We start from the raw sequence: 21,442 nt of genomic DNA, 5'->3' as shown, positions 1-21,442 counted from the left end.
TCTTCCAGCCAAAGTAAGATGTCTACTTTTTGTGGACAATCTGATATGATCCCTTTCTTACGACCATCGCTACGAGCATTGCTACAAATTCCAGATGAGGCACAAAAACAGCAGGTGCTTGAACAGATGTCAAGTGCTCGTTCAAGTGGGCTCTCCTCCACCTCAACTTCAACATCACAAATACTCCAGTCCTCAGAGCTGTCACCCCAATCGCATCGCACTTACTTCCTCACAGCTCCCTTAGACTCCACCCGCCCGTCTGAGTATGGGGTAACAGAGATGGTTGAGTCTACAGAGCTGTTTACTCATACTATAGCCTGGGAATCAGAGGTCTGCTCCAGAGCTTCTGTGAATCCAGACGAGGAAATGATCTGCACTGATGCCCAGAATCTTTGTGAGTCAGATCCAGGCCCAGATGAAGAAGGTTCTGAGCATAATGTAGAACCTCATTCCCAAACCGTAACTCCTGTTGGTGGAGACAATGAGGTAGATGATGATGAGACTGAGATACCTGATTGGAACAAAAACTTGACTTTTCGGTCAGGGCAGGAAGAGGTTGGCTCTGAGGATGAAGGGTGTGAGAATGCACAGGGTGATGATGATGAGGTTGGAGACCCCACTTACTGTCAACCCACAGTCCGCCAGTCCATGAGGTCAGCAGAGGAGGTGAAGGAGGATGCTAGTGACGAGTCTGACGATGAGGTTAGGTTGCACCTTCCTGGACAGAGATGGAGTACTGGAAGCACGTCAACAAATGCATCCTCAACCCCACCTGTGCCTCTGAGCAGAAGTCATGGTGGCTCTTCAGGTCGCATGGGCTCTAAGCCTTGCATAGCCTGGGCACTTTTTGAGATTGCAAAGGATGACCCAACTCACGTTGTCTGTAAGATTTGCCACCAAAATCTCAGTAGAGGCCAAAAAATGAATAGTTTGAGTACTTCATGCATGAACTGTCACATGGATATGAGGCATAAGTTGCAGTGGGAAGCTTACTGTGCTACAATGCAGCCTAGTGGGCCGTGCCAAACACCGTTTGCCCCATCAAGTGCATCTGCAGCCTCTTCGTCATCTGTGACTGTGGGGACAGCAGTCGCACATGGTTTTGGACACAGACCTTCCACCTCTTTAACCGCAGCAGCCAGTGTGATTGGCAGGTCCTCAGGACATTTGCAAGTGGAATCACCTGCTGGTGTTGAGCGCTCTCCGACATCGAGACAACCACATTTTGATCAAGGCAATATAATGTCTCCGCCTGCACTTTCCTCACAGACCAGCAGTTTGCCGGGGACACCTTACTCAACCCCATCTAAGCACGGCAGCAAGCCCTCAGTCCCTCAGATGTGGACAAGTAAAAGACCATTTGCTCCTAGCCATGACAAAGCTAAGAGGTTGAATTTCATCATCTGCAAGCTGTTGGCTACAGAAATGCTGCCTTTCCGCCTGGTGGACACAGAGAATATTCAAGACCTTATGTCCGTCGCAGTGCCCCAGTACCAGATGCCCAGTCGCCACTACTTCTCAAAGTAAGCTGTGCCTGCATGTCGCACACAACATCACCGCTTCCTTCAGAAACTCTGTGTATGACAGGGTGCATTTTACCACAGACACTTGGACGAGTAGACATGGACAGGGGCGTTACATGTCAGTGACTGGGCACTGAGTAACTATGGTGACATCAGGAGAAGGGGCTGCTGTCCAAGTCTTGCCGTCCCCACGAGTTGCGCATCGATCCTCTGTATCGATCCTCTGCAGCCAGGGAAGGCCATGTGCGACAATGCTGCAAACCTGGGTGCGGCCGTTCGCCAGGGCAATGTCACACACGTGCCTTGTATGCAGAGGCGTAGCTAGAGCTTTTGCCGCCCGGGGCTGATCCCGAGTTTGGCGCCCCCCCCCCCAGCTCAATACACACAAAGGTTACCAAAAATGGTTTTCCTGTTTTGTAGAACTTAAACTGGGCCTAATGGTGTCACCCCCACATGCCACACCTGTGACTTAATACCACCACACCATGACCAGGCCACATAGTGACCGAATAATACTACATACAAGGGACAAATACCACCGCACCATTTCCAGACCACATATTACCACCACATAGTGACTGAATACTACAATACTGATCAGTAATAAAAAAAAAACCACAATACTATCACCATAAGTGCCAGTATTCACAGGAGATCTGTACTTAGTATGCAGTGTCTGTGTAGAGGTAATACAGAGATCACTGGTGACATTATACACAGGACCTCTATATAGTATACAGTGTATAGTGTCAGTGTATAGGTAACACTGACTCACCAGTGACGTCTCTAGGTGAAGTCCTTCATCTTTCATCCAGCACAGACCGCCATCATTCCTTCCAGCCAGGACTCGTTTCTGCAGGAAATAACACAGTTATCTCGAGCTCCGCTTGCAGAACACATTACTTAATTTTTCACAACTTCTACATTACACCACATGAAGAAAAAAAGGTGATATAGTGTCACTCTGCACAGTAACAGGACCGCCCCCCCATTTAAAACAGTATACTCAAAAAATAAAATAAATACATCACTGCAGTAATAATATCCCTTAATTATCCCCTATGGTAATAATATTCCCCACCCTGGCCCCGTTTATCTCATTCCTGGCTCCAGCCATATGTTGTCGTATCCTGCCCTCATGAGTATCCATTCTACCCCATATGATCTCCCCATCCTGCCCCACCAGCCTCCATCGTATCCGTCCTGCCCCATGATCCAATCCTGCCCCGTGTCTCCAATCATGCCCCGTATCTACATTCTGCCCATGCCTCAAGTCCTGCCCCCAGTGTGTCCAGCATATTACCCCCATGTTGTCCAGCAATCTGCCCCAGTGTGTCCAGCATATTACCCCCATGTTGTCCAGCAATCTGCCCCAGTGTGTCCAGCATATTACCCCCAGTGTGTCCAGCAATCTGCCCCAGTATGTCCAGCATATTACCCCCAGTGTGTCCAGCAATCTGCCCTCAGTGTGTCCAGCAATCTGCCCCAGTGTCCAGCCTTTCCCCAGTGTGTCCAGCAGTCTGCCCCAGTGTGTCCAGCATATTACCCCCAGTGTCCAGCATTGCCCCAGTGTGTCCAGCATATTACCCCCAGTGTCCAGCATTGCCCCAGTGTGTCCAGAAGTCTGCCCCAGGGTCTCCAGCATTGCCTCAATGTGTCCAGAAATCTGCCCCAGGGTCTCCAGTATTGCCCCAGTGTGTCCAGCAATCTGCCCCAGGGTCTCCAGTATTGCCCCAGTGTGTCCAGCAATCTGCCCCATGGTCTCCTGTATTGCCCCAGTGTGTCCAGCATTCTGCCCCATGGTCTCCAGTATTGCCCCGGTGTGTCCAGCAATCTGCCCCATGGTCTCCAGTATTGCCCCAGTATGTCCAGAAATCTGCCCCAGGGTCTCCAGTATTGCCCCAGTGTGTCCAGCAATCTGCCCCAGGGTCTCCAGTATTGCCCCAGTGTGTCCAGCAATCTGCCCCATGGTCTCCTGTATTGCCCCAGTGTGTCCAGCATTCTGCCCCATGGTCTCCAGTATTGCCCCGGTGTGTCCAGCAATCTGCCCCATGGTCTCCAGTATTGCCCCAGTATGTCCAGAAGTCTGCCCCAGGGTCTCCAGCATTGCCTCAATGTGTCCTGAAATCTGCCCCATGGTCTCCAGTATTCAGTGTGTCCAGCATTCTGCCCCATAGTCTCCTGTACTGCCCCAGTGTGTCCAGCATTCTGCCCCATGGTCTCCAGTATTGCCCCAGTGTGTCCAGCAATCTGCCCCATGGTCTCCTGTATTGCCCCAGTGTGTCCAGCATTCTGCCCCATGGTCTCCAGTATTGCCCCGGTGTGTCCAGCAATCTGCCCCATGGTCTCCAGTATTGCCCCAGTATGTCCAGCATTCTGCCCCATGGTCTCCAGTATTGCCCAGTGTGTCCAGCATTCTGCCCCATGGTCTCCAGTATTGCCCCAGTGTGTCCAGCATTCTGCCCCATGGTCTCCAGTATTGCCCCAGTGTGTCCAGCATTCTGCCCCATGGTCTCCAGTATTGCCCCAGTGTGTCCAGCATTCTGCCCCATGGTCTCCAGTATTGCCCAGTGTGTCCAGCATTCTGCCCCATGGTCTCCAGTATTGCCCCAGTGTGTCCAGCATTCTGCCCCATGGTCTCCAGTATTGCCCCAGTGTGTCCAGCATTCTGCCCCATGGTCTCCAGTATTGCCCCAGTGTGACCAGCAATCTGCCCCATAGTCTCCTGTATTGCCCCAGTGTGTCCAGCAATCTGCCCCATGGTCTCCTGTATTGCCCCAGTGTGTCCAGCAATCTGCCCCATGGTCTCCTGTATTGCCCCAGTGTGTCCAGCAATCTGCCCCATAGTCTCCTGTATTGCCCCAGTGTGTCCAGCAATCTGCCCCATGGTCTCCTGTATTGCCCCAGTGTGTCCAGCATTCTGCCCCATGGTCTCCAGTACTGCCCCAGTGTGTCCAGCAATCTGCCCCATGGTCTCCAGTATTGCCCCAGTGTGTCCAGCATTGCCCCAGCCCCAGACAGTCAGACATAAAGAAAAAAAAAAAAAAAGTAAAATCCTCACCTCTCCCGTTCCCAGCGCAGGTCCGGTGCAGTCAGCGTCTCTCCGGCTCTGCGACGCTCAGGACAGAGAGGCAGAGCGGCGCGCACAGTAGTGACGTCATCGCGCCCTCTGCTCTGAGACGTCGCAGAGTCAGAGGACGCTGCAGCTGCCGGCGCCGCAGGAACCAGGAGAGGTGAGTATAGAGCGGGGGGCGGGGGCGGGGGCGGGACCCGGGGGTGGGGGGAGCTGGCCCTGGTCGTGGCGGCGGACGGCGCCGCCCGAAGATTTAAAGGGGCGTCTTTTTTTTTTTTTTTTTAATCTTCTTCTCCTGCAGCGCCGGCCGCCCCCAGCATTGTGCCGCCCGGGGCGGACCGCCCCCCCCGCACCCCCCTTCCTACGCCACTGCTTGTATGGCTCATATTTTGAACCTGGTTGTCCAGCAACTTTTATCCCACTATCCCGGACTAGATGGGCTTCTGCAGAGGGCACGGTCACTGTGTACTCACTTCCGCTATTCGCATCCCGCAGCTCAACAATTTACATCTCTACAGAAGTCGTTGGGCCTGCCAGTTCACCGGCTGAAATGCGATGTGCCCACATGTTGGAATTCAACTCTGCACATGTTGCAGCGACTGTAGCAGCACCGACGAGCCCTGGTGCAATGCGTTATGACGTATAGCCTGGGCCAACGAGATCCAGAGGTAGGGCAAATCACGCTGCAGGAGTGGTCTCAGATCAGGGACCTATGCACCCTTCTGCACAGTTTTGAAATAGCGACGAAGATGTTTAGTGCTGAAGATGCCATTATCAGCATGACTATTCCGGTCATTTACATGCTGCAGCACACCTTAAACAGTATTCGGAGTCAAGTGGTGGGACAAGAGGAGGAGGAGGAGGAACAGTAGGAGTTGTATTCGGAAGGGATAATATCTCCAAGGTCCAGACGGTCGACAGCACCAGGGCGGCTGGCATTGGAGGGTGGGGGAGAGGGATTACCGAGGGTGCATGGTAGCAGCCAAACTGTTGAGGAAGGTGCAGGAGCCGAGGAAGAAGTGGAGGACGAACTGACGCTGGGCATGGAAGACTCATCAGATGAGGGAGACCTTGATCAAATTTCTGTTGTGCGAGGTTGGGGGGAGAGGGCAAAGGAATGAAACATGTTTCTCACCTCGCCGCCACCAAGACAACAAGGATTTGGTCCTCCTGGATGCGCAAGACACGTGAGTGCCTTCTTGCTGCACTACCTGCAACATGACCCTCGGATTGTCAGAATCAGACGTAATGCCGACTACCGGGTTGCCACACTCTTAGATCCCCGGTACAAAAGTAAATTTGACGAAATAATTCCTGCCATAGAAAGGGATTCATGCATGCAGGAGTATCAGCAGAGACTGTTACAGAATCTAACATCTGCTTTTCCACAAAACACCAGTGGTGCACGTAGTGAATCTCTGAGTTCTAACTTGCCAACCGTGGGACTGTCGAGTCATCACTCAAACCGTAACAGTAACATCGTATCTGGTGGTAACAGCAATTTTTTCCAACCGTTTCAAGAATTTTTTAGACCATCCTTTGCAAGGCCAAAGGAGACAAGAAGTCTGACGCATAACCAATGCCTAGAGAGGATGGTACAGGAGTATCTCCAAGTTAACATCGATGCCATGACTGTGGAACTGGACCCTTGCTCATTTTGGGCTTCCAATCTGGGAAAATGGCCTTAGCTCGCCACTCACGCCTTGGAGATCTTGTTGTGCCCCGCAGCCAGCATTCTCTCTGAACGTGTGTTCAGCGCTGCTGGTGGTGTGCTGACAGATAAGCGCACGCGGCTGTCCAGTGACAATGTAGACAGACTAACGTTCATCAAGATGAACAAATCCTGGATCCGCAAGGACTTTTCTACCCCTGTGTCATCCTGGGGAGACTAAAAGCTTGATGATTTTTGAAAATCACCTCACCAACCATTTTAGGAAACTCTGGCGAAATTGATGCCACTTAAGTGGTGTCTGTGGCCCAATTTCTGGAAAAAATAGAGACTCTTTTTGGAGTCCCCTTGCTGTGTTTTACATGACGTTGGCATCGTCAATTCCAGGTGGGTGGGGTCGCTCCCCCCCTCCTTTTAACCTTTAGAAACTACATACATTATGGCTTGTGGCAACACAGATGGTTGAGTCTGCAGAGCTGTTTACTCATACTATGGCCTGGGATTTAGAGGTCTGCTCCAAAGCTTCAGTGTCTACTAGTCAGCAGAGTAGCTCACCCATGAAGCAAGCTACACCTCCTGTTTATCTAATTAATAATTTTTAACTGCATCTAGCCCAGGAAATCCTTTTGGGCCTAGTTGCATTTTGTGCCACTCAGCAGAGTACCCTACCCATGAAGCAAGCTACACTGCCTGTTTATCTAAGCACTAATTTTTAACTGCATCTAGCCCAGGCAATACTTTGGGCCTAGTAGCAGTTTCTGCTACTCAGCAGAGTACCCCACCCATGAAGCAAGTTACACTGCCTTCTTCCTTTCTCAATCTAACCCCACGGCTCTGGGGTGTCCGCTCTCCCTCCAGCTCACCCTTCTCACAGGTGGACTACCGCGTGTATTCACACTGTGGCGAATCTTTTGGGCCCAGGCATAAGAAATCGTCGAGGTAAAGGATAATATGTGCCCCCTTAGAAACGTCCAAGACGACACATTCGAGGAAGCAACTAAACGCCTCAAATAGTCATAGTGAGCAGGATATGGAGCACCCCATGGGCAAACAGCGATCTATGTAGTATGCTCCTTCACATAAGCAGTCCAATAGGCGCACACTTTCGGAGGCACAGGTAGTAACCGGAACACCCCCTCAATGTCTGTTTTGGCCATTAAGGTGCCCCTTCCCAACTTCTTGACCAGCCTGATTGCCTCGTCAAAAGAGGTACAGTATATAGTACTGTACTTGGTTCCGCGTCGATGTTGTCGTTTACTGACCTGCCCCTTGGATATGACAAATGGTGGATTAGTCTGAATGTATTGGGTTCCTTTTTTGGCACGACTCCCAACAGGGATACCACTACGTCTTCTAAGGAAAGTGTTCTGAATGGATCCGCCATTCTACCTAAAGATTTTTTTTTTTTTTTTTGTCAAGACGTCTGGGTGTTGGTAGAGTGAGTTTAGATTTTTACTCCAGCATTTCTTGATTTTAGAAGGGCATGACATGCCTATATCTGTGTCTCCTCCTCCTTTTTCTCCTCCACCTCTTTTCTTTTCGCATGACTATATGTAGTTGTGACATTTCCATGTGTTTGTTGTGTCTTCTGAGCAGTTTGTCAGCTTTTGGACTCCTTTTAAGGTGTTTTCTATGTGTTTTCTATGTGTTTGCCTGCCATTGGTTTCAATGGGGTTCGACGGTGTTCGAGGGGGCTCAACACTATTCAATTCTACTGAGTAAATTCACCTACCTCTAGTCAGTGACCTATCTCCCTGCAAAACAAAAGAATCAGTTGTTGAAATTTAATAGGTCGGATTTTCTCTCCGTTAACATCATCCCGCATACACTGTACATTAGTTGAATTTTGACGAATTTGGCAGGTTTGTATGACTTTTATCTCTTGTGTATGGAGGCTGTTAAGCTTCACTGCTGTAGATATCACTTATCAGTAGTAATCACATTATCATCACAGGCAGGATAGCAATAACCGGTGTCATAAAGAAAAATTAAAATCCATACAAACATCTCCAGAGAGGGGACATATGACCCTCACATTGAACATATGGGACTAATTATAATTGGAGAAGTTAGAAAGGACTGACGCTTCAACCTCCATTGAAGTAGGACTTCACACTGAACATATGGGATTAATTATAGTAACTAATTATAACTGGGGAAGTGAGAGGGAGCTGACACTTCAACCTCCATTGAAGTATGGAACTCCTGCAGTACCAGGGAGCTACCACAGGAGATCAGCTCTGGGAACCAGCCACCAGGATGGAGATTCGTTTATGCAGAGGTGGGAAAGTCCACTTCCAAGTAAATAGATTCTTCTGATCAAAGCACTGTTGTGAGACGTTTTGGAGCGAGGGGTTGCTGATGAAAAATTGGGTGTGCATAGATACGATATTTTTGGAAGATATATTTTTGGCATTGTATCGAAGGGACGAACATAACGCATTCACTCACATCATCGTAAGGCCATATCAACCCCTCCAACTTTACATTTTGTGGATGGATGATGCTATCCATGTCATGTTTCATTTCTATAGAAAGATAAAATCATAATAGGAAACATGACTACAATATCTACCACCTAGGACCTCCATTGGCGAAGATATCCTGAAAGTTCGGGATCTCATAAAATTCTAACAGACCTAGCACATCCCACAACCAACCCCCATGTGAACTCACCAAAGGGAGGTATGTGGGTCTAACCTTGATCAACTAAAAAGGAGACTATGGGTGTCAGTCATTGTTCATTCTGGAAGACATAGTTCACTGTGAGAGTGTTCCATTTTCCTGAACACAACACTTCCTTCCATAAAGATAAGAGCCACTCCTGCAGCATCAGATTTAGTATTTCTTTTTTTGTTATTCTTTTTGATATACCGTATTGTTTTGCCCCATTTTGTATCATCCATATATATTTTTCATAAACACTGCCTACCTTTCCGGAATAAATATATAAAATTTAATAGCTCTGTTCCTCTTGCTCTGGAATCTGTGCCCCTGAAGCCATATGCTACCTGTAATGGGTGTCCAATTGGCCTATATAAACTATTTTTGTTATTGTGGAGATGGCAGCAACCATACTGGGGGTATAGGTATATTCCATGAGTTGGAATCGGAGGTGTATATACCATATGCTCACAGTGTATAATTGTGTAGCGGAGTGGTGACGGTGGTGGGATCTATGTGAGCCGTCTGGTTTCATCACTGACAAACTGGGGGCAGCAGTGGTATCTGTGTGACCCCCCATGGTAACACCTATATAAAAGATCCACCACCACAACTGATATTGGTTACATCTTCCATCTTTATACAGTATATAATCATCTAATTCTGTCTGTTTGTCTGTGACGGAAATCCTGCGCCGCTGATTGGTCGCGCCAGCCGCCCGCGACCAATCAATGACAGGCGCAGTCCGACCGCAAATTAGCACGGAATTTGAACCACGCTTCGCTGATTGGTCGCGCCCGGCCAGCCGCGACCAATCAGCGATATTGGCGTGGGATTTAAACACCGCTTCACTGATTGGTCGCGCCCGGCCGGCCGCAACCAATCAGTGACAGGCGCAGTCCATCCACAAATTGGCATGGGATTTGAACCACGCTTCGCTGCTTGATCGCGCCGGCTGACAGCGACTAATCAGCGACAGGCGCAGTCCGACCGTGAATTTGCATGGGATTTGAACCACTCTTCGCTGTTTGATCGTGCCTGGCCTGCCGCGACCAATCAGCGATATTGGCACGGGATTTGAACCACGCTTCGCTGATTGGTCGCGCCCAGCTGGCCGCGACCAATCAGCGATATTGGCACGGGATTTAAACACCGCTTCGCTGATTGGTCGTGCCCGACTGGCAGTGGCCAATCAACGTAATTGGCTCGGGATTTAAACACTGCTTCACTGATTGGTCGCGCCCGGCCGGCCACGACCAATCAGCAATATTGGTGCGGGATTTTAACACTGCTTCGCTGATTAGTCGCGCCCGGCCGGCCGCAACCAATCAGCGATATTGGTGCACAATTTAAACCCCACTTCGCAGATTGGTCGTGCCCTGCCGGCCGCGACCAATCAGCAACATTAGCATGGAATTTAACTCCCACTCACAGCGCGACGTAGTTCACTCACGTTTACTGAAGAAGTTCTGTCAGTCACAGTGTGATGTAGTTCAGTCACGTTTACTGGACAAATTCTGTCAGTCACAGTGCGACATAGTTCAGTCACGTTCTGTCAGTCACAGCGTGCTAAACAGATACTTCTTTACTGTACGCTATCACGATTTACGCTTCCTGTCTTCCAATGGGTCGTAAGCGAAAATACGATCCGATGATTTATTTAAATACAGTTAGATATTCATGTAATGGTTTATATATTTTGATGATCTCTTTAATAATTTCGTTCAGTTGTATTAAGTCCTATGAGCAATAAAATTTAATGATAATGTATATATTTTACCCGGAATATCCTGTGTATTCATTGCATTATTCTTAAATCTTCATAAATAAACTACATACATATTCTAGAATACCCGATCCGTTAGAATCGGGCCATGATCTAGTCCTCTACATAATGACCTCTGTACAGATCATGTACCTAGAAAACTCTCCTATACAAGTCAGTATGTCATCTGTAGGCTATTACCATCTTTAATCCATGTAGCTGCTGAAAACATAACCTAAATGAGGTAACAGTAGTTCTATCAAGATGGCTGACCCATAATGATAATAAATGAAAAAAAATCTGAAATGAGAAAAGAAAATCAGCAAAAAAAAAATAAGTTCCAGTATCTTTTTTTTATTATTATTAATTATAAATACTTAGCATAATCAATGGCACAGAATTTAAAGTTCTCCAGTATGTATACTAGTTATCATGTCCCATGCTAATAAAACACATTTTGAATCTAGCAAAACAAGAAATTCCTAAAATGCACTTTGTTAATTTTATGGCATGAAAAATTCATTCCTGAAGGCGATGCCTCTCCGACTCTCTCCAAAAGGTAATGATTATTGTAACCTACCAAGGAAGCCACTGTGAGTATGAGTCTATGAGTCTCTTGTAGTTAATAAAGTGATATAAAATAGTCTTTGTTGCACAGAGCTGGTAACACAAAGCTCCTGAGTATCTTTTTATTATTGGTATTCCAGGAAACAGAAGGATCTAGGGAAACTGCTATTTCTGCTATTTCTGCTATTTCTGTAATGCTGTAGATAAGCCCCCGATGTATCCTGAAAGATGAGAAAAAGAGGTTAGATTATACTCACCCAGGGGCGGTTCCGGTACGATGGGTGTCGCGGTCCGGTCCGGGGCCTCCCATCTTCTTACGATGACGTCCTCTTCTTGTTTTCCTGCTGTGGCTCCGGCGCAGGCGTACTTTGTCTGTCCTGTTGAGGGTAGAGCAAAGTACTGCAGTGGCCGGGAAAGGTCAGAGAGGCCCAGCGCCTGCGCACTGCAGTACTTTGCTCTGCCCTCAACAGGACGGACAAAGTACGCCTGCATCGGAGCGGCAGCGTGAAAACAAGAAGAGAACGTCATCGTAAGAAGATGGGAGGCCCCGGACCTGAACGCAACGCCCATCGGATCGGACCGCCCCTGGGTGAGTATAATCTAACCCCTTTTTCTCATCTTTTAGGATACATCGGGTGCTTATCTACAGCATTCCAGAATGCTGTAGATAAGCCCCTGATGCTGGTGGGCTTAGCTCACCTTCAATTTTGGGGGTGACAGGTTCCCTTTAAGGTCCTGGGATAAATAGTTTAGCACTCTTCGTTTCAACTACAATTATTTAGTTAGTAGTGATAAATCAGTTTCTAGTGATGTCATATCATATATTTACCCTAGATGGCAGCAGATGACACTGTTTGTCAGTAGCACAGCTACTTTGTTCTCTGTTAATTCACTGGTACTGAAGACTCTCAATTCTAAATATTTTGGTATTATCTATAAACCCTCATCATGTTGGTACCATTAACTGTCTCCACGTTCTGCAAATTTACTGTAGCTGACAATATCAGGAATCCCAAATCCCAGAACCTGGTCCCTGATGACAGCATGTCCATATCGCTTTAGTAGTTTTTGTACAACCTTTTGTTGCAATCTTTGCTATAAGCTTTCATCTGTGATACTGCATTTAAACAAAGAATAGTCTGTCAATAGTCTTTCATTCTTATAACATGTCGATCAAATAAGTTATGAAACTAATGTACGTAGCGAGACTTCCACACAATGGGGACTTAGTCCTCTATCTCAGCTGGAAGGAATTACGAGCATGCTCAGTTCCTTTACACTGACTTGATGGTGTGTAGGAGGTAGAAGGTTGGGGACAGCAGAATGATTCTGTGTCTGATGCTCCCATTAAAGTCTATGGAGAGATTGATTTCTAGCAATTACTATTTATTCAACCCCATAAAAGGGAAGTTGTCACCAGTTTTTGCCGCCTAATCTTAGAGCACAATAATGTAGAGACAGAGACCCTGATTCCAGCGATGTGTCACTTAATGGGCTGTTAGCGTCATTCCATTTTGATAATCTTCTGATAAAAACAGATTTCATCAGCAGAGGACTAATAAACATGCTGCCAGGTATAACTCTACTCTGTATAACCCACACCCCCAGCATTGATTGGCAGCTTTCTGTCTATACACAGTGTACACAGGTAGCTGCCAATCAGTGGTGTAGGTGGGGTTTTTACAGAGTTCAGCATTCAAAGAACTGGTAGATCTGTAGCAGATAAAACTGGGATTTTATCAAAACTGGAGCAAGTGGCCCAGTAAGTAACACATTGCTAGAATCAGGGTCTCTGCCCCTACATCATGTTGCTTTCAGATGGGATAGCAAAAATTTTGTTACAAATTTCCTCTAACATTTCAGCCTGAAATAAAATCTGTAAAAGTGTGTGATAAATAACGCAAAAGTAGTCAGATAAAAAATCACATATATTATCATTCAGTACTGTGCAGGGTGAAAATGCTCCTTTATATAATCCAAATGAATTTCATTTTTGTAAGAAATGACTTTCTTATTTCTGTGGTTTTATACTAAATTCTAGCAAAGAGAATTTACTGTTACATAGATCTCTGTTACGTTATGCTAGGAAGGCTGCCAATATCTGCAGAAAAAAGCAAACCTAAACATTCCCTATGCAAAGATTGGAAGAGAATGCTGGACTGCAGAGAAGCTATAAGGAGAGCTCACACTGAGAAGAAGCATGAAGAAGCATGCTGGAATGATGTTACATCTAAGTAGTGTGCCGAGAAATGGAACAACGGGGAGTTATCCAAATATGTTTTCTTGGAGCCACATCCTATATTACCATTAAGGCTGGAGTCAAACTAGCGATTTTAAAATCAGTCCGATTTGGATGCAGGAGAGTTGGACGAGTTTAATGCGAGTACAATCCGATTTTTCACACCAGGCATCCGATTTACATCTGAATGCAGTGTGATTGCTATCCAGTTGCAATGCGATTTTAACCTCAGCTTTTACATAGAGCAATTCTGTCTGTAAAAGACACATCATTTTCAAAGGAAATATTCATACAGAGCCTTGCGAAAGTATTTGGCCCCCTGGAACTTGTCAACCTTTTCCCACATATCATGCTTCAAACATAAAGATACCAAATGTAAATTTTTGGTGAAGAATCAACAACAAGTGGAACACAATTGTGAAGTTGAAGGAAATTTATTGGTTATTTTAAATTTTTGTGGAAATTCAAAAACTGAAAAGTGGGGCGTGCAATATTATTCGGCCCCTTTACTTTCAGTGCAGCAAACTCACTCCAGAAGTTCATTGTGGATCTCTGAATGATCCAATGTTGTCCTAAATGCCTAATGATGATAAATATAATCCACCTGTGTGTAATCAAGTCTCTGTATAAATGCACCTGCTCTGTGATAGTCTCAGGGTTCTGTTTGAAGCACAGAGATCATCATGAAGACCAAGGAACACAACAGGCAGGTCCGTGATACTATTGTGGAGAAGTTTAAAGCCGGATTTGGATACAAAATGATTTCCAAAACATCCCAAGGAGCACTGTGCAAGCGATTATACTGAAATGGAAGGAGTATCATACCACTGGAAATCTACCAAGACCCGGCCGTCCCTCTAAACTTTCATCTCAAACAAGGAGAAGACTGATCAGAGATGCAGCCAAGAGGCCCATGATCACTCTGGATGAACTGCAGAGATCTACAGCTGAGGTGGGACAGTCTGTCCATAGGACAACAATCAGTCGTACACTGCACAAATCTGGCCTTTATGGAAGAGTGGCAAGAAGAAAGCCATTTCTCAAAGATATCCGTAAAAAGTGTTGTTTAAAGTTTGCGACAAGCCACCTGGGAGACACACCAACCAAGTGGAAGAAGGTGCTCTGGTCAGATGAAACCAAAATCGAACTTTTTGGCAATAATCCCAAACGACATGTTTGGCGTAAAGGCAACACAGCTGATAACCCTGAACACACCATCCCCACTGTCAAACATGGTGGTGGCAGCATCATGGTTTGGGCCTGCTTTTCTTCAGCAGGGACAGGGAAGATGGTTAAAATTGATGGGAAGATGGATGGAGGCAAATACAGGACCATTCTTGAAGAAAACCTGTTGGAGTCTGCAAAAGACCTGAGACTGGGGCGGAGATTTGTCTTCCAACAAGACAATGATCCCAAACATAAAGCAAAATCTACAATGGAATGGTTCACAAATAAACGTGTCCAGGTGTTAGAATGGCCAAGTCAGAGTCCAGACCTCAATCCAATCGAGAATCTGTGGAAAGAGCTGAAAACTGCTGTTCACAAACGATCTCCATCAAACCTCACTGAGCTCGAGCTGTTAACCAAGGAAGAATGGGCAAGAATTTCAGTCTCTCGATGTACAAAACTGATAGAGACATACCCTAAGCGACTTGCAGCTGTAATCGAAGCAAAAGGTGGTGCAACAAAATATAAAGTTAAAGGGGCCGAATAATATTGCACGCCCCACTTTTCAGTTTTTCAATTTACACAAAAATTTAAAATAACAAATAAATTTCGTTCACCTTCACAATTGTGTTCCACTTGTTGTTGATTCTTCATCAAAAATTTACATTTGGTATCTTTGGCCAATATCGTAAGTATGGCTATTATTATTATTTATTATTATAGCATGAGACAGACTCTACAACCCACACAAGTGGCTCAGGTAGTGCAGCTCATCCAGGATTACACATCAATGCGAACTGTGGCAAGAAGGTTTGCTGTGTTTGTCAGCGTAGTGTCCAGAGGCTGGAAGCGCTACCAGGAGACAGGCCAGTACACTAGAAGACGTGGAGGGGGCCGTAGGAGGGCAACAACCCAGCAGCAGGACCGCTATCTCAGCCTTTGTGCAATGAGGAACAGGAGAAGCACTGCCAGAGCCCTGCAAAATGACCTCCAGCAGGCCACAAATGTGCATGTGTCTGCACAAGCGGTTAGAAACTGACACCATGAGGATGGTCTGAGTGTCCGACATCCACAGATGGAGGTTATGCTCACAGCCCAACACCATGCAGGACGATTGGCATTTGCCACAGAACACCAGGATTGGCAAATTCTCCACTGGTGCCCTATGCTCTTCACAGATGAAAGCAGGTTCACACTGAGCACATGTGACAGATGTGACAGAGTTTGGAGACGCCATGGAGAGCGATCTGCTGCCTGCAACATCCTTCAGCATGACTGATTTGGCAGTGGGTCAGTAATGGTGTGGGGTGGTATTTCTTTGGAGGGCCGCACAGCCCTCCATGTGCTCGCCAGAGGTAGCCTGACTGCCATTAGGTACCGAGATGAGATCCTCAGACCCCTTGGTTCCTCTTAATGCAGGACAATGCCAGACCTCATGTGGCTGGAGTGGCTGGAGTGTGCTAGCAGTTCCTGCAAGATGAAGGCATTGAAGCTATGGACTGGCCCTCCCGTTCCCCAGACCTGAATCCGATTGAACACATCTGGGACATCATGTCTCGCACCATCCACCAAAGTCACATTGCACCACAGACTGTCCAGGAGTTGGCAGATGCTTTAGTCCAGGTCTTGGAGGAGATCCCTCAGGAGACCATCCGCCACCTCATCAGGAGCATGCCCAGGCATTGTAGGGAGGTCATACAGGCACGTGGAACCACACACACTACTGAGCATCATTTCCTTGTCCTGAGGCATTTCCACTGACTTTGGATCCGCCTGTAACTTAATTTTCCACTTTGATTTTGAGCATCATTCAAACTCCAGACCTCCATGGGATATTAGTTGTGATTTATGTTGATAATTTTAGGTTTAATTGTTCTCAGCACATTCCACTATGGAATGAATAAAGATTTACAACTGGAATATTTCATTCAGTGATATCTAGGATGAGGGATTTTAGTGTTCTCTTTATTTTTTTGAGCAGTGTATATATATCTACCTATAATGTGTAGACATTTATTTTATCTATTCTATTTTAACCTGTCAGTTTGATTTTACATTACACCACACTGAATTGCCGGCTTTTCTAAAATACACCGGTGCGTATTCCTCGCAAGTGACACTGATGGTTCGTGTGGTGTGCGAGTTTTTCTCGCACCCATAGACTTTCATTGGCGAGTCTCGGCCGATAAACAGTGCACATCTCAGCATGCTGCGATTTTACTCGCACGTATAATACGGCCGAGAAAAAAACTCATGATGGGAGCCAGGGCCGGACTGGCCATCTGGCAATTCTGGCAAATGCCAGAAGGGCCTGACTGATCATGGGCTGCCTTGTCTGATACATTGTTAACTAAATCTGTGTTCTCAAGTCACCCATACTGTTAAGAGTTGTGACGGAGCACAAAGTCGCTGACTCCATAACTTACCCCAGCAGGCCACCGGTATCATTAGAAATATTGGTCTTGTAATAAATCTTGATTTCCTCCATCCAGGGTAATATTAGTAATATATCCCATCTGGTTCTTGGGACGGGGACAGCATGGGCCTGTGTGATTTCAAATGCCAGGACTGAATTTCATCCCCAGTCCGTACCTTATGGGAGCTACCCCATAGATTAACGGCTTCTGTCCAGGAGTATGCATATTGCATACATCACCACCATTCCCAGCTCAGAAACCAGCGAATCCTTGCAGCGCACAGTGGGTGCGCTGTGGGGATTCATAAGTCTGCAGTCACACAGAGTGACTGCAGACTTATCATTTTAGACTGAACAACCCCTTTGAAAAAACAGGGTTTTACAGTAGCAGCAAAATGAACTAGATTTCTAAAATCTCGTTCACACGGTGCATATAATTTTACTTGCAATGCTTGAGCTTTCATTTGTTTTTTTAAAACAGCAGTATGTCAATTTTTTCAGCATTGCTGCTGCAATTTTTGCTTATTCAATTGAATGCTTCAAAAATACATAAAAACAGCATGAAAAACTCATCAAAATATAAACAGCATTTTTCCTGCCAAGACCCTGTGTTTTTCATACATTAAAAGCTCCTAAGAGCATGTGCCCGCATTGAGTATTTGCAGCAGAGTTTTCCTCTGAAAGAACCACAGTATTGACAAGAAAAATACTGTAAGGCTTTGTGCACACGTTGCGGATTAGGCTTAGGAATTTCTGGGGCAGATTCTGCCTCTCCTGGCAGAAAACCCACCTGCGGTTCCGCAGCGTTTTTTGTGCGTTTTTGCTGCGGTTTTCTTGCGGATTTGCTGCGGTTCTTACCCCTGCGGTTTTCTATAATGGAATGGGTACAATGGATGGAATGGCTGCAGATTCACAAAAAAGTAGTGACATGCTACTTCTTTTAAACTGCAGCGTTTCCGCAGCGGATTTTCCGCAAAGTGTGCACAGCATTTTTTTTACTCATTGATTTACATTGTACTGTAAATCAATTGTGGATCTGCAGAATTTCTGCACCTCAAAAAACGCTGCGGATCCGCAGAGAATCCGCAACGTGTGCACATACCCTAAGGGTGGTTTCACGCTTCTGTTTTTTTCTAGTACCGAGAAAAAATGGTAATGTAGATGACAGTGTCCATGTGTGTAATACTTGCGTGTTATAACCATGTAATACACGTGTTATAACCATGTGCAGCATCAGTACCACACGGACGGGCGCCAGGGTAAAAGTGCTACAGTTAGCTCTTATCCCTGGTGCCGGGTGCTGAAGACGGCTCTCATCATTCTTCCCTGCTCTGCCGGCGATCAGCATGAGCAGGGGAGAATGATAAGAGTAATGTTCAAGTGATAACAATGACAGCAGGCGGCGGCTGATAGAACTGTTAGGGTATGTGCACACGATGCGGATTTTGCTACGGATCCGCAGCGCTTCCGCAGCTGTGGATCCGCAGCAGTTTCCCATGAGTTTACAGTACAATGTAAACCTATGGGAAACGAAATCCGCAGTGCACATGCTGCGGAAAAAAACGCGCGGAAATGCAGCGTTTTATTTTCCTCAGCATGTCAATTCTTTGTGCAGAATCTGCAGCGTTTTTACACCTGCTCCAATAGAAAACTGCAAATGTAAAACCGCAACGGAATCCGCAATAGAAAACACGATAAATCCGCAGGAAAAACCGCAGCGGTTTATCAAATCCGCTGCAGAAAAATCTGCACAGGAGCTTTCTACGTGTGCACATACCCTTACTCCCCTCAACGCAGGAGCCGGTTGATGAATACTCCCATCAGCTGCTCCTGCTGTCACTGTTATTAGTGGCAGCAGGTGTATGCTAATGGAAGTAGTAGTCCCATCAGCTGTCACCTACTGCCATTGTCATCACTTGAATATAACTCTCATCATTCTCTCCTGCTCGCTCTGATCACCGGCAGAGCAAGGGAGAATGATGATGAGAGCCTCTAGCATCTGGTGCAGGGGAAAAGCGCTTACCGTAGTGCTTCTTCCTGGTGCCAGTGCATGTCCATGTGACATCCAACTGCACGTGTGTGGCACGTTTGGCGGCCGTGCTGGCAGTAAAAAACGGATAAGTCTGCATGTTTTGACCATGGACATGGAAACACACTGATATGTGCACAGACACATTTATTTGAATGGATCTACATGTGTAGGTGTCTACGGTCTGTGTGAAAACTGTCTCCACACATCCTGGAGACACAGAAGTGTAAAAGAGGCCTAGGATAGTGAATTTTTGCAATATTTTTGCTACATCATAATATGCAATTTTGATGCATGTTTGGTTGAGTTTCTTTTTTCCATATTTTCGAATGGTTGAAAAATGCTGGAAGAATTGCCATGTTACAGAACTGAAAAGATGCTTTGATGGGTCACATCTGCAAGAAAAAGATAAGCAGCGTGAGATTTCATTCACTTTGATAGTACTATAAAACGTTGCATTTTTCTTGCTGTAAAAACATCAAAAATGCCATGTGTGATCAAACTTTGAGGCTGCCCATGGGGAGTTTTTGATTTTTTGTATATTCGCTGCATCAAAAACACAACATTTTACAGTAAAAGCAGAGTGGGTGGGATTTAGAAATCTCCTGTCCACTGCGTATTAAGCGTAAACTGCCCGGCGGTTCGTGTTTCAGATCTGGACCAAGTCAGTTTCCATTACATTACGTATTGTGTGCAGCTTTTCCCAATAGAATTGCAGAAAATCCACAGGTAAAAAAATGCATAAATGTTTCTAATGTGTTTCATCTGCGGAAACGCATCAAAAAAGAATGTAAGCCGCACATGACTGTATCAACAAAGCTTTGTCAATGCCAAATACAAGGAAGTATAAAAAATAAAGCAACTTTGTTTAAAACTTGACAACAACAGAAGTAAAACAAAATCAAAGTTAAAAACGCAATGTAAAAAATACGCCAGTAATCTAATTTACTTAATAGGTGCAGAAATGCAGAAAATCTGCAACATCAAAAGCTAATAGTGGGAACGTAATGTAATAGTTCAGAATCACAGCAATGTAAAATTGCAATTTCTATTAGCACATCTTTCTTTATTTCACATCCCAAGAAAAAAGTGATTTAATCTTCAAATGTTCCAGTAGATGGCGCTGTGTGGCAAGTGTCGCTGTACTACGTGTTTATGGCTACTTGTCTACCTCCAACAGCGAAGCTAAAATTAACAAGAAAATTATGTTCTAAACTTATCCTCAAAAGCAATTATTGTGTGTATAGCTTTTCTTATGGCGTAATTCTATCCAGAATTAAATTACTGTCAATTCAATTATTTTAGGTTCTGACGTTACACATGCAGATGGTGATTGTTCTCAGTGTGTCTTCACAATAGCTGGTGGCCTAGGTTTATAGGGTATAACAAAATATGTTAAATTCTAGTGTAAATCTCATTAGCTAACTGGTACAAATGATCCTATTTCAGTCTTATGTTTTTAAACAGCAACTGTCACTTTACCGTATTTTTCGGATTATAAGACGCACTTTTTCCCAAAAAAATTTTGGAGGAAAAATGGGGGTGCGTCTTATGGTCCAAATGCAGACTTGCTGGGGGGGTTGCGGCAGAGGTGCAGCAGCATCCCTTCCTCAGAGAACCAGTGGCAGCAGAAGTGTGGCGATGCTGAAGCTTGGTGTCGGCTGTGAGCAGTGCGGAGTGCATGATTGGTTTCCCTGCGACCATCTTCCTGAAGCCGTGGGCTTCCAGAGGCGGCACGTGCGCGGATTGAGATCTCGGCTGGGCCTCTCACGCTCCATTTTCCTGAGGCTGTAGGCTTCAGGAAAATGGCCACCGGAGGCCACGCTTGCGCAGATTAAGATCTTGGCAGCCCTTGGTTTCATGAAAATGGCCGCAGGAGGCCACGCGTGCGCAGATTGAGATCACAGTGGCCCTCGGCCTCAGGAAAATGGCCACCGAGAAACCAATGATATACTCGGCTCTGCTCACCATGGACACTGGACTGCAGGATCGCCTCATTTCTGCCGCCAGATCCTGAGGAAGGGACATGCAACGCACTCTACCTCACCACCGACACCGGACCCGCAATATCGCACCACTGGGATACCCTGTGACTGCAGTATTGCCCCACTTCTTACGCTGGTTTCCTGAGGACGGGACCATGCCTCCTGTGACCCTGCGTCGGCCCTCAAGTAAGATATCTTAAATTCGGAGATGGACCCCCATATTAGAATAATCTTTTTTTTGCTATTTTCCACCCCAAAATTTGGGGTGCGTCTTATGGTCCGGTGCATCTTATAGTCCGAAAAATACGGTAATTTTATTCTTTAAGTCAATAGTACACATGAAAA

The sequence above is a fragment of the Ranitomeya imitator genome, chromosome 2 (genome assembly GCF_032444005.1).
Source record: "Ranitomeya imitator isolate aRanImi1 chromosome 2, aRanImi1.pri, whole genome shotgun sequence".
NCBI classification, from domain to species: Eukaryota; Metazoa; Chordata; class Amphibia; order Anura; family Dendrobatidae; genus Ranitomeya; species Ranitomeya imitator.
The sequence above is the reverse complement of the archived record's forward strand: the minus strand, read 5'-3'. Positions refer to the sequence as shown.